Genomic DNA, 27,536 nt, shown 5'->3' with positions numbered 1-27,536 from the left:
TTTTACAGACTTGCATGTCTGTTTTTTTTTGGGAGAACAAACTTCACACAGTCACCCAGGCTAGGAATTGAACCTGGGTCCCTGGCACAGTGAGGCAACAGTACTAACCACTGTGCCACTGTGTGATAGATGCCAGCGAGACAGGAACCCAGTTCACATCCTGATTAAATAGGAACAACATTCAGGAGTGATGCAACATAGGCAACCTTTCCATACCATCACGCAAAAACTACCATTCCCCAGCATGTCCTGAAGCATTGATTTGATTTATTATTGTCACGTGTATTGGGATACAGTGAAATGTATTGTTTGTAATGCTCGTTATGCAGACAAAACACACTGTTCATAGGGTACAGAGGGGAAAAGGAAAGGAGAGAGTGCAGAATGTAGTCAGAGCAATCACACAGAGAAAGATCAACTTGGTGCAAGATAGGTCCATTCAAAAGTCTGATTGTTGCGCATTATACAGATAAAACATACTGTTCATAGAGTGCAGAGGGGAGAAGAAAAGGAGAGGGTGCAGAATGTAGTGTTACAGTTGTGGCTAGAGAAAGATCAACTTAATTGATAGGTCCATTCAAAAGTCTGATGGCAGCAGACAAGAAACTGTTCTTGAGTTGGTTGGTATGTGATCTCAGACTTTTGTACTTTTTTCCTGACAGAAGAATCATAGACTCCCGACAGAACGATAGAATCCCTACAGTGCAGAAGGAGGCCATTGGGCCCTTCAACTCTGAACTAACAACAATCCCACGCTGGCCCTATCCCCATAACCCCGTACATTTACCCTGCTAATCCCTCTAACCTACACATCCTGGAACACAAAGGGGCAATTTGGCATGGCCAGTTCAACTAACCTGCACATCTTTGGAGTGCGGGAGGAAACTGGAACACCCGGAAGAAACCCACGCAGACGGTGACCCAAGCCAGGAATCGAACCCGGGACCCAGGCGCCGTGAGGCAGCAGCGCTCACCATTGTGCCACCGTGTCAGCCGAGAAGGTGGGGGAAGAGACCATGTCTGGGATGCTTGGGGGCAAAACATCAGACACAAGTTACCCCATTTTGCACATACATTGAAGAGAGGTGATGCAATGTTGTCGACATGTAACATTGTCCAATGTCTGTCTAATGTGGTTACTTTGCTTCGTGATTGAAACCAATTAGGTTTGTCATTCATCTAAAATACCTCTGGTCTGAATTCAGCTAATTACACCATGAAAGCAAACTATCCCGAAAATATCATTTAGCAAATTAATGGTATTTTGTAAACAATTTTGCGATGAGGATTGTGTGTCACAGAGGAGTGTTTAATTGAGCTTTAATGAGGACAGGTCTCCAACGGGAGCCCTTTTTCATCCAGCCTTATCAAAGTAGTGTTAGTGTAGTGAAATGCTCAAAGTGGGACGACTGGATTTGATGCTGTGCCTCACTGAACAAAGCCATCAGCTGCGACGGTGTTAAATTGCAGGCCAGAAGGCCTTCATCTTTCATCTTCAGCCCGCACCGACCTTTCTCTTTGTATCGTGGTTGGTGGGGATTCTGGCAATTATGATACAACAGGCGGAATTTCACCGGCACATCCGCCCGGGGTTCGTACCATCCTGCACGTGGCCAACAGAGAACGCCGTTCTCCAAGCCTGGCCCGCTCCCGGAATTACGCTGGTTAAATTCCGGCCATAGAATCCTGCAGTGCAGAAGGAGGCCATTCAGCCCATTGAGTCTGCACTGACAACAATCTCACCCATCACCAAAACCCAATGCATTTACCTTAGCTCGTCCCCCTGACACCAAGGGGCAATTTAGCATGGCCAATCAGCCTAATCCACACATCTTTTGGACTGTGGGAGGAAACCGGAGCACCCGGAGGAAACCCACGCAGACACGGGGAGAATGTGCAGATGCCACACAGACAGTGACCCAAGCCGGGAATCGAACCTGGGCCCCTGGCGCTGTGAGGCAGCAGTGCAATTGGTCACGTTGCCCTGAGTGAGGGAAAGGCAGGATGCGGGGGGGCATGAAATGGGGGTTCCCCTGGTTTGGAGTCACTGGAAAAGGTGCAGGAAAAGTTTGTCAGGGTCATGCCAGACATATTAGGATAAACTGAACTGGCCGGGGTTCCTTTCTCCAGAACAGACGAGACTGAGGGTTGACTTGATGCTGGGTTGAGGTTTATGGAAGGGTTTTCCAGCTGCAGAGAGAAGTTATTATGGAAAAGCCCCAGTTGCCACACTCCGGTGCCTGTTCGGGTACACTGAGGGAGAATTTAGCGTGGCCAATCCACATAACCGGCACATCTTTCAGACTGTGGGAGGAAACTGGAGCACACGGAGGAAACCCATGCAGACACAAGGAGAATGTGCAGACTCCGCACAAACAGCGACCCAAGCTGCAATTGAACCTGGATCCCTGGTGCTGTGAGGCAGCAGTGCTAACCACTGTGCTACCGTGCCATCCCAAGTGATTAAGCCCTCTAATTTGATGAGTGATGGAAAAGGGAAATTCTCGTGTGGAATCTTCCCTGGTTGTCTCCTCATGGGATTTCCTGTTGATGCTTCACTTCTGATGCTGGTTTTAGCGATTCCACACTTGGTTGAAATAAGGGGTTGCTCTCTGACATCTTCTTCTGTAGGTCTTCAGGTGTGTGTCAACATTATCCTCACCCATTTCCACTGACCCTGACACTGAACTAGCTCATTTCTGATACAGTTCGATTCTTCAGCAGTCATGTGGAAAACCTTCTGAGTGACACTTTTGACAGGTGATGTTTAAACCAATCAGGAAGACTTGAAGGGTTTAATATATCTTGTGTCTCATCGGTTCCCTGAACAGCTTCACTTATGGGCAAGAGTGGCAGCAATCGCTGCACCCAGAAAGATCCCACCAATGGCAGTTGGGCGAATGGCCATCTCCTCTGTGTTTGGGTCAGGAACGAATGTTGGCCGGGACATCACAAGAGTTCACCAGCCTTCACACATTGGTGTGGCGTCCTTGCCACCCACCTGAACATCAGGACATGTTGGCTTTCCCCAGTGCTTCCTCTGACAGGCAATCTCTCCAAATAGCAACCTGGGTTCAAACTCAAGTCTTTGTATCGAAGCCCCTCCCATCACCCCACCTCACCTCCCAATAACCTTTGCTTCAGAAATGACAGTGCTAATACAGATCATTAGCAGTGGACAAAGGAAGCCGCAGAGATGATAGCACAGTGGTAAAGTCACTGAATGAGTAATTCAGAGTCCCGTGCTCTGGAGAACATGGGTTCAAATCTCACCTTGGCAGCCGGTGATATGTAAATTCAGTTCATCAATCTGGAATTATAAATCCAACATCAGTAATGGTGACCATGAAACCATTGTCGATTGTTGGAAAAGTTAATCTGGTTCACCCATGCACTACAGGGAAGGAAAACATAGAAGGCAGGAGCAGGAGGAGGCCATTCAGCCCGTCGAGCCTGCTCTACCATTCATTAATATCACGGCTGATCATCCGACTCAATAGCCTAATCCTGATTTCTCCCCATAACCTTTGATCCCATTCACTCCAAGTGTTGTATTTAGCTAGGAAGGAAATCTGCTGTCCTTATCCACACTGGCTAATGTAACCCCAGACCCCCAGCCAGCTGTCTGAGCCTAGACTGCCCCTCTGAAATGGCCAAGCAAGCCACTTAGTTCAAGGACAATTAGGAACATGCAACAAATGTCCACATCCCATGAAAGAATATTCAAGAAAAAAACTTGCTCCGACGTTTCCATCCAAAGGATGTGCTCTCCACGTAGCTTTCAACCTCAGAGACATTGCAGTGACACCAGCAGTGGAGCTTCAGCTGATGAAGCTTCCTGGACTTATGGTTCTTCCATCCATGAAATGCATCTTGGAGTTCCCACGTGGAACAGGATGCACATTCCACCAGACTGAGATAACCTGCCTGCCTGCCTCCATCAATAGTGAATCTTGCTAGGTGAGTCATGGAAGGGTGGTGATTGGAGCAGTGGCTGAAGCTATTGGTGCACTTGGAAGGAAATGGCATTGTAAGATGTATTCACCAATCTTGTGAGGCCGCTGAATGTCTTCAGCACTGTATCCAGGTTCTCTGGGGCCTGGTGACTGGCATTCACCCCTACAGCCAGATTTTCCCTTTCAACCGCAACTCCTTAAGGCCTTGTTCCAGCAACGTTCACAACCTCATCTTCAAGCTTTGAAGTGGAACTACAAAATTTCAATTTTGCGTACCCTACTGATGCATCGAGCTCAGACAAATAGATTGGTTGGCACTGACTGGACAGATAGCTCGTTGATGTGAGGCAGCATCACGAAGGTGATGTGTCACCGACCTTGCAGTCAGTGGGTCGGGGTTCTGATCCACACACCCATTTTCAGGGATCTCCAATTTGGCCCCTCGGTTTTCTGGCTGTTTTACCCAGAGGTGAAATGCCTAATACTAGGGGGCAGGCACTTAAGTTGAGAGGGGTGAAAGTTTGAAGGAGATGTGAGGGGCAAGTTTTTTAATGCAGAGAGTGGTAGGTGTCTGGAACGTGCTACCTGGGGCAGTGATGCAGGGAGACATGATAGGGACAAAAGCACATGAACATGCAAGGAATGGACGGATATGGAGCAAGGGCAGGCAGAAGGGGTTAGTTTAGTCTGGCATCGTGTTCAGCAGAACCTTGTGGGCCGAAGGGCCTGCTCCTGTGCTGTACTGTTCTATGTATTGTGGGTGCTGATGAATGATAGCGAGCAGATGTGACAGAAGCTAGCCCAAAGGATGGCTCAGATGTCGGGGAGAAGGATAAACAAGAAACAAACAGATGTGCGTCTGTGGATCGGACGGTTCTGCTTTCAGTGTCTGGCATCCGTTTAATCTCCAAATGCATCAAATATGCAAAAATATTTTGTCTCAGTAGAAGTGCCTCTCGGACAGGCATAACTCTCACGTCATTAATATGAATATCTGGGGTTCTGGCTTGCTTGCGGACAGATAAATTTAATATAATGCACATGCTGTTTCATGCCCTATTGCTTAATGTATCATTCTTATTAAATATCGTGCAAATGAATTTTACGAAAAAGCATTTTAACCCTGGAGGAATTTGACGTGCTGGCATGATCTAATCTGCCTGGCCCCTCCAAACAATGCCCTGGCAAATTGACATGCTTTAGCTGCTAATGGTTCTGCAGAATTCCATTTCCTTATTTATTTCCCAGTGTCAACTAACGGCGCTTCATTGTGGAACGTCTGAGCTGAAAGTGTTGCTTGACACCAGTTCTCAGCGTTAATTAAATTGTCTGAATGTTAGACCTTCATTTCTCTTCTTTCAAACAAAGGAGAAATTACAGCACTGTCACAACACACAGGTACGCCACCAGCAAGAGTCCCACGTAAATTACATTCACTTGTTGGGAAAATGTTTAAATCTTCCCCTCGTACAGTTCGCTTCTTCCCAGACACTCTATTCGACGCAGCCCAATGGACGCATTTCCCTGACTTCCACTCTTTCTCCCGATGAGGTGTTAACCATGTTGGCTGCCTTCTTGGCTTGATTTGATTTGATTTATTATTGTCACATGTATTAACACACAGTGAAAAGTATTGTTTCTCGTGTGATATACAGATAAAGCATACCATTCATAGAGAAGGAAAGGAGAGAGTGCAGGATGTAGTGTTACAGTCATAGCTCGGGTATACAGAGCGATCAACTTAATGCGAGATAGATGCATTCAAAAGCCTGACGGCAGCAGGGAAGAAGCTGTTCTTGAGTCGGTTGGTAGGTGACCTCAAACTTTTGTACGCTTTTCCTGATGGAAGAAGGTGGAAGAGAGAATGTCCGGAGTGTGTGGGGTCCTTAATTATGCTGGCTACTTTTCTGAGGCAGTGGGAAGTGTGGACAGAGTCAATGGTTGGGAGGCTGGTTTGAGTGATGGATTGGGCTACATTCATGCCCTTTTGTAGCTTCTTGTGGTCTTGGGCAGAGCAGGAGCCCACACAAGAAAGGATGCTTTCTGTGGTGCATTCTTGCCTCAGTGGATATTCTCCCTGTGTAAATTTCACTGTATCTTCATTGCAGTGTTATTGTAAGCCAACTTGTGACACTGCTCAATAAGCTGGTACTTAAACAGTCCATGAGTGTTGCCTAGAGTGCAGAGCTGAGTATGATCCTTTGCCTCCAGCACTGATGCATTTACTTGTTCCAAGGGTGGCGTGATGCCACAGTGGTTAGCACTGCTGCCTCTCAGCACCAGGGTCCCGGGTTTGATTCCCGGCTTGGGTCGCTGTCTGTGTGGAATCTGCACATTCTCCTTGTGTCTGTGTGGGTTTCCTCCGGGCACTCTGAATTCCTCCCACAGTTCAAAGATGTGCAGGTTTGGTGGACTGGCCATGATGAAGTTGCCCCTTAGTCCCTGAAGATGAATAGGTTAGGGGAATTAGTGGGATAGATAGGTGGAGTTATGGAAAGGGGCTTATGTGGGATTCTCTGTTGGAGAGTTATTGCAGACTCAGTGGGTTGAATGACCTCAAGCTGTATTGTGGGGGATTTCTTGCCATCCACTGGTGGGTTTTCTGACACCAGTGGAAGATCCTGTTGGCATTACACCAATATTTGGCTCTCCTGCCGTATTTCTCCCCATGTGTGTGAGAGTTCACCTTTTGTGTTTACACAGTGAGTGACGGCAATCTCAAATGTGCATCCTGACTGTTGTTTGGATGAAATTTTGGTTTGGACATCAAGAAAAAAATCTTGGAAACCATCCTGTCAAACCTTGTACATACAACCTACTAGAGAGAGAGAGAGGTAGGCAGTAAATGGAACACCTTCGTTCGTTCAGACTCCCAGAAAGCACCTCAGGGAGTTTTACAACCTTTGAAGGTGCCATCCAATTAAAAGGTGCGGTCAGCACTCCCTCAGTGTCAACCTGGATTTCGGGCTTGAATGGGACTTAAGCACATCACCTTGAATTCGGGGGCAAGGATGCTGGCCACTAAGGCAGTGACAAGAAAGGATGGATTGGGAGAAGGATAGTTTGGTGGGTTCGGGGGGGGGGGGGGGGGGGGGCGGGGGGTGTGGAGGGGAGGGAAGCAGGCGCCCGAAATAACTCCTGTGAGATACTGAGCAATCAGGGAGAGATTGTGAGAATGGAAGTAACCAGGAGGACTGGTGGAAATGCTCTTAGCTGGAGCCGTTCACTGAAATGTCTGGATCCGTCAACACAACTGACATTTAATTCATAGAGTTATTATCAGGATTATGCGAGGTGTCAGATTAACGCACCTAATTTGAGAAGAAATTATCCTTCTTAAAAAGGCAGAGACATGGAGGGAATACATTTGGTGGGGTGATAAAGGGATAAGAGGATTAACTGAACAGGAAGTGGTAGATACGCAAGCCGAGGATACAAAGACCTCGGAATTCAGCGGTGCATGTACCAGCTCGTGAACGCTTAATATTTTCTGCATGAAATTTCATTGTCTGCTGTTTAGCAGAGGTGATACTTCATTGTAACTGGATTAACAACATCTGCAATAATAACTGAGAGTGCTGCACTGCTGAATTTCAAACAGGGCACTAGGAATTTCTTGCAAGAAATTTCAGTTCCACTGGGTGAGAACACCGTCCTACAGGGAAACTGTAACATTGACCAGCTGGACTGTCCAGTTCAACTTCTCTGTTTCTGACTTTCAGCCTGCTCTACTCTCTTGTGCCTTCTCTCCTTGAAGGTATATACATTCAACTACTGACCTGATCTGATTAGATTTATGATGGTCACATGTATTAACAGACAGTGAAAAGTATTGTTTCTTGTCCGCGATACAAACAAAGCATACCATTCAGAGAGAAGGAAAGGAGAGGGTGCAAAATGTAGTCATAGCTAGGGTGTAGAGAAAGATCAACTTAGTGCAAAGTAGGTCCATTCAAAAGTCTGACAGCAGCAGGGAAGAATCTGTTGATACATGACCTCAGACTTTTGTGTCTGTTTCCCGAAGGAAGAAAGTGGAAGAGAGAATGTCCGGGGTGTGTGGGGTCCTTAATTGTGCTGACTGCATTTCCAAGGCAGCGGGGAGTGTAGACAGAGTCAATGGATGGGAGGCTGGTTTGCGCAATGGATTGGGCTACATTCATTACCTTTTATAGTTCCTTGAGGTTTTGGGCAGAGCAGGAGCCCATACCAAGCTGTGATACCATGGAGTATTCGATGGAGCATCTGTAAAGGCTGGTGAGAGTCGTGGTGGACATGCCAAATTTCCTCAGTTTCCGAGAAAGTAGGGGCGTTGGTGGGCTTTCTTAACTACAGTGTCAGTATGGGGGGACCAGGACAGGTTGGTGATCTGGACACCTAAAAACTTAAAGCTCTCAACCCTTTCTACTTCATCCCCGTTGATGTAGACAGGGCATGTTCTCCTTTACGCTTCCTGAAGTTGATGACAATCTCCTTTGTTCTGTTGACATTGAGGGAGAGATTATTGTTGCCGCACCAGTTCACCAGATTCTCTATCTCATTCCTGTAGTCTACCTTGTCATTGTTTGAGATCCGACCCACTACGGTGGTGTAGATGTCCTCCAGTAACATACTCACAAGAAAATAGAATGAGATTTGTACTGAGGGGGTGTGGTTGTGGTTGTGTAATTGACCAAGACGAAGGGAATGGAGCTGGTGGTGGTAAAGATGGCCTCACTGGGGCCATCTGCCAGAAGCCTCAGGTTGTCCTTGGACACTCTGCACCTTTGTTCTGCCATTTGCACATTCCCATCTCTTGGTAGAATGCTATTAGCACCATTCCTAGCCTTTATCATTGCCTTTATATTCCCTTGTCTTTCACAGTATAAATCTGGTCCTATGTTCTTTGCCATCAGCTCTGACGAAGGGTCATCCGGGCCTGAAACGTCAGCTCTCTCCACACAGATGCTGTCAGACCTGCTGAGAACTTCTAGCACTTTCTCTTTCTGTTTTGGCGCGCACCCTATGTCACTTTATTACTTGACATCTTAGGGAGCGAGAGACCTTGCCACGAAGGTCAGCGGAACGGCTTCTTTTGTGAGACTGACAAGTCACATTGATGTTGGATCATAAGTTGGGATGGCGCACGTTAGCATTAACCGGTGAAAGCAATTTTCTGAAGCTGTGGTGCGCAGATAAAGTCTACAGTCCAACTCGGAGCTGGACTGACTGTTTTCCAGAAAGTATGTGGAATGCTGCGATACCTTAGGTTAGCTTCAGCCTTTGTAACTTATCCTGGGGAGTGGGGGGTGGGTGGTTATCATTACTGCAGTAAGGCTGCAGTTTCTGGTAAACACCATTGGAAACACAAAAGTTGAGGGATAAATATTGACCTTTGAGGTACATCCCTGTGCGTCTCGAACACGGTGCCATGTAATCTGTGCCAGCATTCTGGTCTGCTGCCAACTAACATCAGCGTGTGACAGAGTATTAAAATAAACCTCTTGTTAGATCAGCACAGCTTGTGACTGGCATTTGTAAACCCTGATTCTGTGTTCTGTAGCAGCGTCCTTCTCTGCAGGAAGCAGCAACAATTACAGGGGCAGAAACAGCAGGGGCAAATGCACAGACACTCCCTGCGATGAGGCCCTCGGCTTAATGTGCAGGCAATGGCTGAGTGGTATTATCCAGAAAGTCAGCTCATATATAGGGCATGCACAGCGGCACACTGATTAGCACTGCTGCCTCGCAGCGCCAGGGACCCAGGTTCGATTCCCGGCCTCGGGTCACTGTCTGTGTGGAGTTTGTACGTTCTGCCCGTATCTGCGTGGGTTTCCTCCGGGTGCTCCTGTTTCCTCAGGTTAGGTTGATTGGCCGTGCTAAATTGAGACTGTTGTTGGGGGGGATTAGCAGGTAAATGTTCATAGAGCCTGGGTGGGATTGTGGTCGGTGCAGACTCGATGGGCTGAATAGCCTGCTCTTGCACTGCAGGGATTCAGTGGTTCTGTGGTGAATCAGCCTGCAGAATTAAAATTGGAGAACAGCTTCCAGTGGGACGGGGGAACCTGTGAACGTGCTCCCCCTTCACTTAAGATTGGTGTGAGGTGTCCAACAGTTCAGAGGCTGCCACCCTTCCAGGAGCTCCTCAGCTTTCCCCCAAGGAAACATCAGAGGAATTGGCTGGACACTGCTCCCAGGGGGAACAAAGGAATTCAGGGGGCCATTCAAAAATTGCACTGCTCAAAATTTCTCTTTGAACACTGATATTATCATTCCATTGGCAATCCCCACTCCTTACTCCCTCTCTTCTCCTTCAGTGTAGGGACCCTCTGAAACCTCCGGGCTCACCCAGTTCCAGCATCATTACACCGTACTTGGGAATATTGCGTGCAGTTCAGTTCACCACATTACCGAAGGATGTGGATGCTTTGGAGAGGGCGCAAAAGAGGTTGAGCAGGACATTGCCCGGTCTGGAGGGTTCCAGGTATGAAGAGAGGTTGGGTAAATTCGGATTGCTTTTACTGGAAAGAAGGAGGCTGAGGGGCGACCTGACAAGAGGTCTACGAAATCATGAGAGGCAAAGGTTGGGTGGAGAGTCAGAGGCTTTTTCCCCAGGGTGGAAAGGTCAACTACAAGAGGGCACAGACTGAAGGTGAGAGGGGGTAAGTTTAGGGGAGGCGTGCGAGGAGGGTTTCTCACACAGAGCTTGGTGGGTGCCTGGAATGTACTGCCAGTGGAGGTGGTGGCGGCAGGCACATTAGCAACCTTCAAGGTAGATCTTAATAGACTCTGACAGGAGGGACAGAGAGATAGAAACCGCATTTTGGTACAAGCTTGGTGGGCCAAAGGGCCTGTACCTGTTTCATGACAAATTGTTCTTTCGTGGTTTTCCCGATTTGAGTCTTTCCAGCATTGGCAATCGTGCCATCAGCTGCCCTAACTCCCTCTCCCCTCAAAACCCACCTTGTCCGTAAGTATCCCTTAACCCTGCCCAGAGTATTTCCTGTGCTTCCTGCTCTCACTTGCGTTTTGTAATCCCAAGGCTTGCGCGATAATGCCGGGATGTTGATTCAAATCCCACCCCGGCAGCTGAAGAACTTAAATTCATTCAATTCAAAAACAGTGGAGTGAGGGGATCTTGTGGCATAATGGATAACACTCCTAACTTTGAAACAAGAGATTTGGGTTCAACTCCCTTTCTGGAACCTGAAAGTCAAGAAGGGAATTGGTTTGGGTGGAGTTGTCCTGTTTTTCCAGGATAGGACATACCTGGGCAGTTTTCCACTGTTTGGAGTTGATGCAGGGTTGAAAAAGCTTTGGTTACAGATGCAGCTAGCCCTGGAGCTCAAGTCTTCAGGAATATTGTTGGAAAGATGCTTTTCAGCATCCCATGCCTTCAGCCCTTTCTTGAACCCTTTTCTATTCATCTGTGGGACTTGGGCGTCACTGGCTGGGCCAGCATTTATTGCCCATCCTTGGTTGCCCTTGGAGGGCAGTTGAGAGTCAACCACATTGCTGTGGCTCTGGAGTTATATGTAGGCCAGGCTGAGTCAAGGTGGCAGATTTCCTTGTCTGAAGGACATTCGTGGACCAAGTGGGGTTTTCTGACAAATGACAACAGTTTCATGGTCATCAGAAGATTCACAATTCCAGATATTTCCTTATTATTGAATTAAAATTTCACTATCTGCCGTGGCAGGATTTGAACCTGGGTCCCCAGAGCATTCGCTGAGTTTGTGGATTAATTGTCTGGCAATAATGCCATTCGGCCATCGCCCTCCCGATATTATGCGGGGTGAATCAAACTGGCTGAAATGGAGCCTCTGTCATCACTAGCCACAGCACCAGGTAACGATATGCATGTAAAAGCTGTGATAAAGATCTAGTTGACGGTTGGTGTTAATATTTCAGCGATGAATGTTGTTGTTGTGAAGGGAAGGTCACTGAAATGTTGGGCTTTGCAGACTGCCAGAACACTGGGAAGACAATGGCAGCTCAGAAGTTTACCCATGTGGAGGAGGGAAATAAAATAAGTCGGGCTTTAGAGACCGTGTCAAACTTCAAGAAAAGTTCTGATTCTAGATGCCTGAGGCAGAGATGAACTCAAGTCTCAATTCCAAGTTTGCCTGCAAGTTCTCCCTGCCCATCGTAGATCTGATATGGAGATGCCAGCATTGGACTGGGGTAAACACAGTAAGAAGTCTCACAGTACCAGGTTAAAGTCCAACAGGTTTATTTGGTAGCACAAGCTACCAGAGCGCTGCTCCTTTGTCAGGTGACTCATCTGACAAAGGGACAGAGCCCCGAAAGCGAGTGGTGTTTGTTACCAAATAAACCTGTTGGACTTTAACCTGGTGTTGTGAGAGACTTCTTACTGTGTTTACATCGTAGATTCGTACAGACTATCATACTTTGCCAAATCCCAAAATTTTACATTATCATAGTAATTCCTCGAGTTGGATACAAGATGGTTCTTTTAATCTCATCATGCAAAATACATTGTTCAGTACACCCCTGCTAATCATTTCTCCGGACATCTCCCATTTATCCGATTATAATGTCAAAGCATTATGTTTGTCCAACAGATCCACAACAATGTGTTAATCGATCCCCCACCCCACTAGGTGACCGTGTTTTCCAGAAGACTATGACCTCCCTCGATTCTATGGACCCGAGCTGTCTCATTGCCAGTACTCTCATTATGGTAATGACTTGGAAAGATCTCCTGCACAAAACTATTGTTAGAAGTTGAGAGCGTGCGTTAATCGTTATGTGACAGCAGAACAGATCACAAGCCGTGTGTGTTAACCCTTTTCTTCCCTCTGGTGAGGCCTGGCTCTCTGGGCTTGCCCTATGTGACCCTGTGGTGTATTACACTGAAATCAAACAAAATATGAATGGACAGGTAAATTAAAATATAAAAGACATGATCCCTGATATTGCCCTGCAACACCATGTTTACTTAATAGAGTCTGAGGATAAAATATGATGTAGAGATGCCGGCGTTGGACTGGGGTAAACACGGTAAGAAGTCCCACAACACCAGGTTTATTTGATAGCACGAGCTTTTGGAGCGCTGCTCCTTCATCAGGTGAGTGCAGGATTTGTTTCACAAACAGGGCCTATATAGACACAAACTCAATTACAAGATAATGGTTAGAATGCGAGTCTTTACAGGTAATCTATCCTTTACAGATACAGACAATTTGAGTGGGGAGAGGGTTAAGCACAGATTTAAAGAGATATGAATTGTCTCCAGACAGGACAGATAATGAGATTTTGCAAGTCCAGGCAAGTCATGGGGGTTACAGATGGTGTGACCTGAACCCAAGATCCCGGTTGAGGCCGTCCTCGTGTGTGCGGAACTTGGCTGTCAGTCTCTGCTCAGCGACTCTGTGCCGTCTGGGAGGACATTTACCCGAAGATCAGAGGCTGAACGCCCGTGACGGCTGAAGTGTTCCCCGACTGGAAGAGAACAGTCCTGCCTGGTGATTGTCGAGCGGTGTTCGTTCATCCTTTGTTGTAGCGTCTGCATGGTTAGAATCGCAGAGTGGGGGATTCCAACCGTTAGCTTGTAAATTGAGTCTGTGTCTATATATATATGTCCTGTTTGTGAACCCATCTCTTCACTGACCTGATGAAGGGGCAGCGCTCTCTGGAAGCTCGTGCTACCAAATAAACCTCTTGGACTTGGACTTGGGTGTGGTGAGACTTTTTAATGAAGGGTGGCCACCCAAAAATACGCTGCAACTGGCTGGCATTCGCTGCATGTGGCGCTGATTGCTAACACTGGCATTTCCTCCCTTTTAGCTCTCCCCTCCTCACTTCATTGGCTGTGTGTTGTTGTTTGAGAATTTTGAAGACAGCCCCTTCACACCCAGTCTGGGCGGGTAATTACTCTGGTTGTGGAGTGCGTGTTGTGATAATTGACGGATCCGTGAGGATGGGAAAGGTCAGAGTGCTTAAGAGAAACACGATGATTCGAGGCATTAGCTGCAGAAGTGATTATTTAAGTGCTGTATTTGCCGAGAGCGCGTGAGCAGCTGCTTTTCTTGCTAGTTAGAGCACTCGGGTGCTTAGGTCACCGAGACTCGAGAGGTACAAATATTTATTACAGCTCAGCCCCAGTGTTTGCTCACACACAACCACGTCGACCAAATGCCAAGGTGACTTCTCCCAGCCAGCCTGCCTGCCGAAGCGATACTGAATCAGTTGCTCTTCCCTGTTCAGTTAGCTGATCTCAAAGGGGCCCAGGAGACTCCTTCCCCACTCCCCTTTCAGATCAGCCATCGTTCTCCGTCTCCAACCTGCCGTTTCCCCTCCCAGATCCTGGAACGTGCTGCCTTCATTCCCACCTTTCCTGGCACCAGCCAGATTCCCATTCTCAATGGCAGGACTGGCTCTGAGCAAAATCAAAGCTTATCCCCGCTACCCGCCCCCCCACTCCTCCACCTCCCCGCCACCCCCCGCCACCCTTGTCCTTCCTGAATTCTCTGCAAGCTTGGACGTGACCGACCACACCACACAGTGAATCGTAAAATCCGGACATGAGACCATAAGACCAGAGGAGCAAAATTAGACCACTCGGCCCATCAAGTCTGCTCTGCCACTCAATCATGGGGAGGTGAAGGCCTAGTGGTATTATCGCTCGACTATTCATCTAAAAACCCAGATAATGTTCTGGGGACCTGGGTTCGAATCCCACCATGGCAGATGATTTTGAATACAACAAAAAGTATCTGGAATTAAGAGTCTATTGATAACCGTGAAACCATTGTCGATTGTCAAAAAACCCCATTTGGTTCACTAATGTCCTTTAGGGAAGGAAATCTGCCACCCTTACCCCGGTCTGGCCTACATGTGACTCCAGAGCCACAGCCAATGTGGTTGGCTCTCAACTGCCCTCTGAAATGACCCAGCAAACCACTCAGTTGTAACAATCGCTACAAAGTCTCAACAAAGGAATGAAACCTGACGGACTTCCTGACATCGACCTGGGCACCAGAAAAGACAACGGCAAAACAAACAGCCCTGTCGATCCTCCTTACTAACCTCTGGGGCCTGTGCCAAAACTGGGAGAGCTGTCTCACGGATAGTCAAGCAACAGCCTGACATAGGCATTCTCACAGAATCATACCTTACAGATAACACCCCAGACACCATTCCCATCTCTGGGTATGTCCTATCCCACCAGCAGGACTGACCCAGTAGAGGTGGTGGCACGGTGATATACAGTCAGGAAGGAGTTGCCCTGTGAATCCTTCACATTGACTCTGGACCCCATGAAGACTCGTGGCTTCAGGTTAAACAGGGCAAGGGAACCTCTTACTGGTTACCACGTAGCGTCGTTCTTCAGCTGATGAATCAGTCCTCCTCCATGTTGAACAACTCTTGGAGGAAGCGCTCAGGGTGGCAAGGGTGCAAAATGTACTCTGGGTGGGGGATTTCAATGTCCACCACCAAGAGTGACTCAGCAGCAGCACGACTGATCGGGCTGGTCAGGGGTCCTCGGGGATATAACTGCTGGACTGGGTCTACAGCAGGAACCAGCAAGAGGAAATAACATACTTCACCTCATCCTTCCCAATCTGCTGGCTGCAGATGCACCCGTCCATGACAGTTTAGGTAAGAGTCCTTGTGGAGACAAAGTCCCACCTTCACATTGAGAATAACCTCCATCATGTTGTGTGGCACTATCATCGTGCTAAATGGAACAGACTTCGATCCAACCCAGCAACTCAAGACTGGGCATCCATGAGGTGCTGTAGCCATCAACAGCAATGGAATTGTTCTCCATCACAACCTCGTGGCCCGGAATATCCCCCACTCGACCATTACCCTCACTCCAGAGGATCAGCTCTGGTTCAATGGAGAGTGCAGACAGGAGCAGCACCGGGCAGACCTAAAAATGGGTACCAACCTGGTGAAGCTACTTGCATATCTAAGGGCATAAACAGCAAGTGATAGACAGAGCTCAGCGATCCCACACCAATGGATCAGATCGAAGTTCTGCAGTCCTGCCACATCCAGTTGGGAATGCTGATGGACAATTCAACAACTCACTGGAGGAGGAGGCTCCACAAATATCCCCATCCTCAGTGATGGGGGAGCCCAGCACATCAGTACAACAGATAAAGCAATCTTCAGCCAGAAGTGCCGAGTGGATGATCCATCTCAGCCTCCTCCAGTGGTCCCCAGTATCTCAGATGCCGGACTCCAGCCAATTTGATTCACTCCACATGATGTGAAGAAACAGATGGAGGTGTTGGATGCTGCAAAGACAATGGGCCCTGATAACATTCGGGCAACAGGACTGAAGACTGAAGCTCCAAAACGTGCCACTCCCCTGGCCAAGCTCTTCCAGTACAGTTACAACACCAACACCTACCCAACAATGTGGAAAATTGCCCAGGTATGTCCTGTTCACAAGATGCAGGACAAATCTTCGGAGTGTGGGAGGAAACTGGAGCACCCAGTGGGGGACCCACACAGACACAAGAGGAGAAAGTGGAAATTTCACACAGACAGTGACCCGAGGCTGGAAGTAAACCCGGGTCCCTGGAGCGATGAGGCAGCAGTGCTAACCACCGTGCCAGCCAAATAACCTGTTAGCAGTACGGAGTGATGTGCGAGCGGGGATTACACTGATGTGTTTCAAGTTTAAGTTTTATTTATTAGTCACAAGTGAGGCTTACATTAACACTGCGATGAAGTTACTGTGAAATTCCCCAAAGGGAATTGTTGTGTGGCAGAGATGTCCACATCGAGTTCAATCCGGGGTTCACACCTTCCAGTAGCAGTGGCAGCCCTTGGGCACCGACAAGCGAAGCCGTGTACTGACTTCCCCTTGCCTCATCTCACCTGGGGCAGCGACACCAGCAGGGAGCTGCTGGGCCGAATGGCCTGGTTTTGAGCTGCGTATCGGACCGGAGTGCCCCGAGGACAACTCTGACAGCTCAACGGAAACAGCCGCAGATGTTCGACTGGGAACCTGGCTGAGCTGAACAGCTAAATTTCACATTGGTAAATGGATTTAAAGCTTAATTAAATGGAAAGAAAATGTGCATCAAAGTCTTATCTTACAGAAAGAAATGTTTGCTGAAACTTTTTAGCTTCACAAATTGATCCCATCATTCTGATCATTATGCTTCAAATTGCCTTCTAACATTTCAAAATATCAATAATGGGATACTTCACACAAGATTCATTTCGATTCTTCTCTTTGAATGAAACCATTGAGGTGTTGCTTGCCTTGAGAAACAACTGCACTGTTTCTGCTCTGCTTTCATGTGGCAGCAGCAGATAACACACAACATGCTTTCTTTTTTCAAACTGAAATTCCAATCTGTAAGGTTTATCATACCAGATTACCACACACGCACTCTCTGTGTTCCTGGCAAACTTCCCTTCCAGCACAAAGAGCCACACAGCGCAGGGTCAGGCCCCTCGCACCTCCTCTTGCTCCTTGACGTGGCTCAGCAAAAAAAAAACTCCAAAGTACCAACAGAATACTGGCCTTTACAACCAAACTACATATGACAAAGAGCACAGGGATAGGCCCTTCAGCCCATCAAGCCTGTGCTGAGACATAGTTTCTATCCCTCTGTTCGTCTCCTGTTGATGTGTCTATCAAGATGCACCTTGAGCGTTGCTAATGTGCCTGTGTCCAACACTTCCTCTGGCGGTGCACCACCATCCTCTGCGTGGAAAAACATCCCCCCGCACATCTCCCCAAAACTTACCCCTTGTAACTGACTCTCCCACCCTGGGGAAAAGCCTCTGACTCTCCACCTTGTCCATCCCTCTCAGAATTTTGTAGGCCTCTACCAGGTCTCCCCTCAACTTCCGTCTTCCCAGTGAGAAAAATCTCAGCTTATTCAATGTCTCCTCATAGCCGACACCTTCGAGACGAGCAAATATCCTGGTGAACCTTCCCTGTGCTCTCTCCAAAACATCCATGTCCTTCTCGCAATCTGGTGACCACAGCTGACCCAATACTCCAACTCTCTGATATTTTCCTTTCTCTGAATTTGTTTCTTGTGGAAGGAACAGGCCTTTGTTGCAGAGAAGGACAGTGAAATCTGGCGTTTTTAGGAGTGCCTTGAGTATAATACAAGGTGCTGGAGGGGAACGTCACGGCCTGGTGGTATTATCGCGAGACTATTAATCCAGAAACTCTCAATGCCAGGGACGCAGGTTCAATTCTAGCCTCGGGTCACTGTCTGTGTGGAGTTTAAAAGTTCTCCCCTCTCCGTGTCTGCGTGGGTTTCCTCCGGGTGCTCTGGTTTCCCCCCACCGTCCAAAGATGCACGGGTTCGGTTGATTGGCCATGCTAAATTGACCCAAGTGTCAGGGGGGGCTAGCAGGGCGGATATGTGGGGTTACGGGAATAGGGCCCGGGTGGGATCGTGGTCGATGCAGAGTCAATGGGCTGAATGGCCTCTCTCTGCATTGCCGGGATTCTATGACCTGATTCAGAACAGTGGCTCGATTCTCTCTCTCTCTCCACTGACGCTGTCAGACCTGCTGAGATTTCCCAGCGTTTTCTATTTTGGTTTCAGATTCTCGCATCCAGTGCATTTTGCCTTTGTCAAAATATATATCGTTGTACTGTTTGCGTTCTGTGTGGGAATTGCAGTGGGTATCGTTAGGGGTTAACAGCATTTCCTCGCCAGCCTCCTGCAGCTCTTCACTGTGTGTATCTGCCTGGAGACACACACTCTGTTTGGAGAGGTAAAATTTGCTTACCTGAGTTTTGTTTGACAGTGTCAGCTGGAGTTCGCTGTTGGACACTTGAGGACAGCGTGCATCTGAGCAAAGCTGTTGTCTTTGGTAAGACTTGGAAGGACGTGGAGGGCTCTCAGGACAGAGTCAGTGGGGGCTGAGATATCCCCTCGCTGCAGGATATTTAATACCCCTTCCCCTTTCTGGAAGGGGGTTTCCAGGTGGGCTCAGACAGTAGCTCCCTCTCTCATAGAATCGTAAAATCCCGACAGAGCAGAAGGAGGCCATTCGGCCCATCGAGGCTGCACTGACCACAATCTCATCCTATCCCTATAAGCCCACATATTTACCCTGCCAACCCCCGCCACCCCCCCCGCCTCCCCCCCCACCGACACTAAGGGGCAATTTAGCCTGGCCAATCATCCAAACCCGCACATCTTTGGAGTGTTGGAGGAAACCAGAGCATCCAGAGGAAACCCACGCAGCCACGGGGAGAATGTGCAAACAAGAATGTGCGACGCGGTGACACAGTGGGTTAGCACTGCTGCCTCACAGTGCCAGGGACCGGATTCGATTCCCGGCTTGGGTCACTGTCTGTGCGGAGCATGTACGTTCTCCCTGTGTCTGCGTGGGTTTCCTCCGGGTGCTCCGGTTTCCTCCCGCAGTCCGAAAGACGTGATGGTGAGGTGCGCTGGCCATGCTAAATTCTCCATCAGTGTACCCGAACAGGCCCTGGAGTGTGGTGATTTTCACAGCAGTTTCATCGCAGTGTTCATGTCAGCCTACTTGTGACTAATAAATAAACTTCACTCCACACAGACAGTCACCCGAGCCGGGAATCGAACCCGGTTCCCTGGCGCTGCGAGGCAGCAGTGCTAACCCACCGTGCGCTGAGCCGGGAATCGAACCCGGTTCCCTGGCGCTGCGAGGCAGCAGTGCTAACCCACCGTGCCACCTCTGGGTTAGGGAGTTCCAGCTTCAAGCCCCACTCCACAACCTCAGCAGAGAATCTGGGTCTGAGCTGCAGTGAGGGAATGGTCGATTGTCAGACTTGAAGATAGAATATAGAGCCTGGAAGTAGGCCGCGCACGACTCAGCCTGTCCAGATTGATGAGAGTGCTCCCTCCTCCTGTTCCTGCTGTGCAGTTTGCTTCGATTGTCAGACCACAGCAGTTTGAAGATCAGCGAGCAATAGCTGCGCTTCTTCAGTTCATTTTTGTACAGATATTTGAAAGTGCGTGTCGACATCTGCATCTTCCTGGGGAAGGGGACCAGCTAGAATAGCTTGATTTCCCTCATTGAGTTTATTGCCTGTGTTGGTAAGCGGACTGCAACAGAAATGACTTTGCGTCCTTGAAATGCTAACATTTGCGAAGGTTGCCAGCTGGGAGTAGAGACAGAACTCATTACCCTTGATCGCTGAACTATCAAAGGAGTTTCATCCCAGTCAAGATTCCAGGATGCTTTGTTTCAGACCTTGGCTGGGTTTCATCAACAAACAGCCAGATCGGCTGCCAAGCATTCTGCTCATTCCCAGTCTGTTCGAGTGCTGGAGCTGATACTTTCCCGACTGCCTGTCTTCTACTGGGAGTCGGCCCAGGCTTCCTCGGCTGTTCGGCCCATCGAGTCTGCACTGACCACAATCCCGCCCAGACCCTATCCCTACAACCCCACGTATTTACACAACTAAGCCCCCTGACGCTAAGGGGCAATTTAGCACGGCCAATCCACCTAACCCACACATCAGAGAGGAATCTGGAGCACCCAGAGGAAACCCACGCAAACGCGGGGCAGAACGTGCAGACTCAATCTACAAACTGAACACGGTTCCCTGGCACTGTGAGGTAACACTACTGACCGCTGAGTTCCAGGGGAGTGCTGCACCGTCTGAGGTGCCTCATCAGCCAAGCCATGGCTCTACTTTCTCAGAAGGCAAAGGAAATTTGTCATATCAGCTATGACTATCAGCAGTTTGTATAGATGCAACAGTTGTATCACAGCTTGGTATGGCTCCTGCACTGACCAAGACTGCAAGAAACCACAAAGGGTTGTGAATGTAGTCCAGTCCATTAAGCATACCAATCTCCCATCCATTGACTCAGTCCACACTCCCCACTGCCTTGGGAAAAGCAGCCAGCGTAATCAAGGACCCCAGACATTCTCTCTTCCACCTTCTTCCATCAGGAAGAAGATACAATAGTCTGGGGTCATGTACCGACCAACTCAAGAACTTACTTTGACAAAGGGTCATCTGGACTCCAAATGTCAGCTCTCTTCTCTGTCCACTGATGCTGCCAGACCTGCTGAGATTTTCCAGCATTTTCTCTTCTGGTTTCAGATTCCAGCATCCGCAGTAATTTGCTTTTATCCAACTCGAGAACAGTTTCTTCCCTGCTACCATCAGACTTTTGAATGGACTTACCTTGCATTCAGTTGATCTTTCTCTACACCCCAGCTATGACTGTAACACTGCATTCCGCACCCTCTCCTTTCCTTCTGCCCTATATACTCTATGAATGGCATGCTTTGTCTGTATAGCACGCAGGAAACAATACTTCTCACTGTGACAATAAGAAATCAAATCCTTTCAGAATGAAAGGGAATTGGTTTAAGGTGATTGACAAGAAAAGGCAACAGGAACACGAGAAAAATCTTTTGTCATTCGGTGAGCGGGTGAAACCTGGAATACAGGAGACAATGGTGGAGCAAAGTCAGTCACGGCCTTCTCCAGAGAATTGCTAAACTATCTGGAGAGAAATGTATTGTGGGCAATGGAGAAAAGGCAAGGAAGTAACACAGAGTTTTTTTAAAGAATTATTCTTCCATTGGATGGTGTGCTGCTCAATGGAACATAACTTGTTCCCCATCCCTAATTGTTCTTGAGAAGGTGTTAGTGAGCCATCCATTGTGTGTCGTAACACACACACACTGCTTTTAGGAAGAGAGATCTAAGGTTTTGACCTACTGACAGTGAAGTAATGACCAGTGTATTTCCAAGTCAGGATAGTGAGTGGTTCGGAGGAGAACTTGGTGGTTGGTGTTCTCCAGTATCTACTGCCCTTGTTCTTCTGGGTGGGAGAGGGTTTGGAAGGAGATTGGGAAGGAGGCTTGACAAGTTGCCACAGTACACCTTGCAGATGATACAGATTGCTTCCACTGTGTGTTTTGTAATAAATCCATGGAGGCGCAGGTCTCGTCACCTAAAGTTACTTTATTTACAAGATGTACGACACAACAGAGTGCTCTCTGTATGTTCCTGCTTCAGCAGGCAGAGACACTGACACACCTGCTTTAAATAGGGAACATGAGGCTCCCTGACTGGGCCATCAATTTGGACTTGATCAGGGAGTTCATAGTCCAGCAGGCCAACCTCATCTGCCTGATTGAAGTCATCACATGGCCAATGGTGCAGGGTATGTTTAATTCAATTTATTCATTCATGGGACATGGGCCTTGCTGGCTGGGCCAGCATTTATTGCCCATCCCTAGTTGCCCAAGAGCAGTTGAGAGCCAACCACATTGCTGTGGCTGTGGAGTCACATGTAGGCCAGACTGGGTAAGGATGGCAGATTTCCTTCCCTAAAGGACATGAGTGAACCAGGTGGGCTTTTCCAGCAATTGACAATGGGTTTCATGGTCATCAGTAGCTTCTTAATTCCAGATTTCTTTTAATTGAATTGAAGTTCCACCAGCGGCCGTGGTGGGATTCGAACCCAGGTCTAAATTAATGGTCTGGTGATTATACCACGAGACCATTGCCTAACGGTGTGTGGATGCTGAAGATGCTGGAGGGGGTGCTTCTCAAGTGGGCTGCTTTGTCCTGAATGGTGATGAGGTTGTTGGGTGGTGCCAAGGCTGCAGGCAAGAGCAGACACAGGGACACAACGGGCTGATAGCCCTCGTTCTTCCCTGTCCTCGTCCTGCGGTTGTCTGGTGGGGTGGTGAGAACAGGATCAGACTCAAGTGTATCTACTGTGTGATACATGATGAGCGAGCGGATCCTCACCACCAACCATGACGATGGGATTTTCTAGCCATGTCCACCCCAAATCCGAGAAAATTCTGCCTGCGGTCAACAGACCATCGCATGGTCCACCCCAGCACCTACAATTCCCAGGATGGGCGGGACAGGAAAACATCCCCCCCTCCCCTCCCCCATCCCCCAGTCTCAATAAAACCAGCATTGGCATCACCTGAAGGGATGTTTATGGTGGGAAGTATCTGTCCTTTCAGATTGGTGTTGTATTGAATGTAGACACAGTGCGTGTGAACCTGCTGCAAACGGTGTGTGTGTGTGGGCTTGTTCCATTCAGCCAGCTTGTCGCTGCATCACCTCGCAGTGTGTTTGGGACGGAGCAGAAATGTGTTTTTGTGAGCAGCACAAATTGATTTCATGCTCTATCCTATTTAATACATTGTCGAACATCATCTTATTAAAAATTAATTAAAATAAATCGTCTGTGCCAAGTATGCTAAAGGAAGTTGGTCTTTGGGGAAATGTTGCTGGTATTAATCCCTCCAACACTGGACTTGGGAAGCAGGCATTGGAACGTGGAGAGGTAAAGATACACCCTGTATTGTACATCATGAAACTTGCATGAGAGGAGAGATAACGGCTGGCTGGTATTGTACATGAGGCATACACTGGCATGTAACACACATATGTACAGGCATGCACACACATACATACACACATCCATATATGTACACACACATGCAAACATGCTTATACACAGAGATAAACGCATGCATACACTCATTTACACACACAAATACACAAACACAGACACACAAACATGCACATACATAGACACGCACAGAACACACACATATACATGTACACACATATGCACACATACATATGCAGATATACACACATACATACATGTACACCCACACTTCTACACACAGGCACATTTATCTGTGCACACACACATTTACATGTACACATACATATACAAACACATATATATATATACACACACATTGCCATACATATTCACATACAGACATACGCGTCAAGCAGAATTCTACACTCGGGAAGGTGAACTGAGGGTTTTGGATACCTTCCAGCTGCTGAGGTACCGAGTGCTGTTCTGGGGTGAAGAGGGGTGAAGATTGGACAGGAGATTCCTGAGTGGTGAACACACAGTAATGTCCCTTTAAAAGGAATGACAATCCAACTCATCCAATCGAGCGATAAAAATTCACAAGAAAATTAAATTTTGCTGATTTCATGGGTAATAAAAGGCAGTAAAGTTATAATCACCATTGATATTTTTTTGTTTGATATACAGTGTTTGATCATTTGTCCTGCTCATGTGAATTTAACTCCCTGGAGAAGGGACTGGATTTCTGCAGCTGAGATCAAATCCAATTAAACCTCAGGCTGCGACAGTTGGACCTGTCGTTTTGGGGTCGATTAGGAAAGCTGTACATCGCTGACATTAGTATTTTCTTTCAGGGTGTTGGTCTCTGCTTGTTTCATCCCTGCACTAACACCTCTCCGATGTGGTACCACTGGGATAGTATTCCTACCTCTGAGTCACTGGGTTCAGATCCCACTCCAACAACAACAACTTGCCTTTGTCTAACGCCTTGAAAACAGCGAAGCCCACCATCTCCCTGCACCACCCCCCCCCCCCACTCCCCGCCTCCTCCCACACCTCCCCAAAGGTGCTTCACCCACCTTTTTCATTATTCATTCATGGGACATGGGTGACGCTGGCTGGGCCACCATTTATTGCCCATCAGAGGGCAGTTGAGAGTCAACCGCATTGCTGTGGCTCTGGAGTCACATGTAGGCCAGACCGGGTAAGGACGGCAGATTTCCTTCCCTCAAGGACACGAATGAACCAGATGGGTTTTTCTGACAATGGTTTCACGGCCATCAGTCGATTCCTAATTCCAGATTTTTTAATTGAATTCAAATTCCACCATTTGCCGTGGCGGGATTCGAACATGGGTTTCCTTTGGTTTCACCTGACGAAGGGACAAACCCCAAAAGCTTGTGAGTTTACTCTCAAATAAATCAGTTGGACTTAAACCTGGTGTTGTCAGGCTTCTGACAGTGTTTACCCCAGTCCAACGCCGGCATCTCCACATCATTCCTTTGGGTGTTCCCGGTTCCCCCCCATACTCCAAAGATGTGTGGGTTGGGTGGATTAGGCCAGGCTAAATTGTTCCATAATGTTTCAGGGGGATTGGTGAGGTAAGTGCGTGGGGTTACAGGGATTGAGTTTGGGCGGAGTGCTCTGTCAGAGGCTCGGTGTGGACTTGTTGGGCTGAATGGCCTCCTTCTGCTCCAAGAACATTAGCTGAGTTACTGGATGAAGAACACCACTCGGCCATCGCCTCCCCATATCAAATAGGGGTGGGGGTGGGGGGGGGGAGACCGAAGCGGGGACCTGGGTAAGATGCTCTTTGGGAGAGTACGCGGAGCCTCGATGGGCCGAGTGGCTTCCTTCTGCACTGTAGAGATTTCTATCTCAGAGGCTTGTAAGGCTGGAGGTTGGCTCGGTGAGGAGAGGGTTGGGACTGCGTGGAAGCATTTGAAACAAGCTTGAGAAAGGAAGTCAATCTTGGGGATATGTTGCTGATGTTTCATGTGAAGACTGAGGCAATGTTTGATCAAGAACCAGCGTTGGTCGGTGTGCATGTTAAAGTTAATTGTAAATTGTGTGAGCCACAGCCATCAGCTAAGGTCTCAATATGAAATACCTCAGTCCGCCTGTATGATGGAAGTTCCTTCAGTTCCTACCATACTCCTTTCTAACTAATTCCCGCTTCTTGTGAAAATGAAATGGGTGGCACGGTGGTTAGCACAGCGCCAGGGACCCAAGTTCAGTTCCAGCCTTCGGTCACTGTCTATGCAGAGGTTGCACAGTCTCCCTGTGTCTGCGTGGGTTTCCTTTTGGTGCTCCCGGTTTCCTCCCTCAGTCCAAAGGTGTGCAGGTTAGGTGGATGAGGCAAACTAAATTGTCCCATGGTGTCTAAGGGGGATTGGTGAGGTAAGTGCATGGGGTTACGGGGATTGGGATGCTCTGTCAGTGGGTCGGTGTGGACTCGTTGGGCTGAATGGCCTCCTTCCTGCTCCGCAGGGATCCTCTGGTTGTATGGTATGAAAGTTCTCCTGTTGTGTTGTTCCAGTCTTCGTCCCCAGATTTAAGAGTAAGAAGTTTCCTATTTGTCTTCACCAACAGGATTGAACAAGTTCTTCTGGCCTGCTTGCTGATCGTAACTTCATCCATCAAAACATACGCTTGGGGTCACGCTGCAGGGTCACACGCTGAAGAAGGCTTTATTAGGTAAATACAGTATTCTCATCAACAGATTGCATTGTAATGGATGTGTTTTAGATATCAGACTTACAGCAGCTAATGTTTGGACTCGTGTGTGTTTCTTTTAACTCTTCACAGTGCCTGAAAATGGATTAGTTCAGTTTCTAGACACAGAGGGAATGTTAGTGATTTGTGGAGTTGAGGTAGATTATGATTCTATCTTCTTTGTGTACAAGAATACACACACACACAGGCACACACACACACAGGCACACACACACAGGCACACACACACACACACACACAGGCACACTCTCAGACATACACACACACACACAGGCACACACACACAGGCACACAGGCACACACACACACACACAGGCACACTCTCAGACATACACACACACAGACACCGACACACTCTCAGACACTGACACACTCTCAGGCACACTCAGAGACACTGGCACACTTTGTGACACACACTGATACTGACACACTCAAACACACACGTGCGCACACATACACAGACAGACACACAGCCACACACACACAACCACACGCGCACACTCACAGACACACACAAACACAATCTGGAGGATTAACGGGATAAATATGTGGAATTACGGGCTAAAGCCTGGGTAAGGTACTCTGTTGGATAGTCAGTGCAGATTTGATGGACCAAATGGCCACATTCCACACTGTAGGAATTCAATGATTTGAAAATCAGTCATAATGTTCATGACTCTTCTCGGGCTAAGTCAATGGGATCACATTCCCTGCTCCTGTTTCTGAAGTTCATTCAAATACAAATTGGAGAGACCTCGATCAGAAAACATCATTTTGGGGTATGACATTCTTGTAATTTGAGACACAAGAGTGTGGCGACTAGGGGATTTCCAGAGGAACTTCATTGCAATGCAGAAGCCTACTTGTGACACTAATGAATAAACTTTAAATCTGCTGAATGGAAAATGGTAGCACCTTCCTGGCCAAATGGCAGAGGTTGATAGTCACCCCAAGAGGCCAACAGTGAACCCAGTGAGACAGCCAATGAACCAGAACAGCCGACAGAGAGATCCGCAGTGCAGCAACCTAAGAGGAAGGAGTCCAATTGGACTCCTCCGGAAGGCCGCTGCCCTCGACTGGACTTGTATGCCCAAACCATCCGGAGGTGCGTTAACACCAGATTCATCAGCCGCACTCACAAGACAGCCCCGAGCATCACCCAAGCACAACACAATGCCATCCACGCTCTCAAGACCAACCGACTTCTTACAAATGGCAGAGAGTATCTTACAATGTTTAATTAGATTGCTGTCCCCACAGGCGGAAGAGGAAACGCGAATCTGATTCAATCTGGATATAAGGAGAAACCCTGTGGAAAGATTAACCTCCAGTGTGCAGGGCAGGGCAGTGCTTGAAGATGATGGGGGAGATGCAAGACATGTGTTTTGCTTTACGCGTTTGGTAATGAGATGTGGGCATCACTGACTTGGCCAGCGTTTATTGGCCATCCCTGGCTGCCCTTGAGAAGGTGGTGGTGGTGAGCCACCTTCTCGAACCGCAGCAGTCCATCTCGTGTGTAGGTACACCCACAGTG

This window comes from Carcharhinus amblyrhynchos, chromosome 34, assembly GCF_965287045.1.
Source record: "Carcharhinus amblyrhynchos chromosome 34, sCarAmb.v2.hapA, whole genome shotgun sequence".
NCBI lineage: Eukaryota > Metazoa > Chordata > Chondrichthyes > Carcharhiniformes > Carcharhinidae > Carcharhinus > Carcharhinus amblyrhynchos.
The sequence above is the reverse complement of the archived record's forward strand: the minus strand, read 5'-3'. Positions refer to the sequence as shown.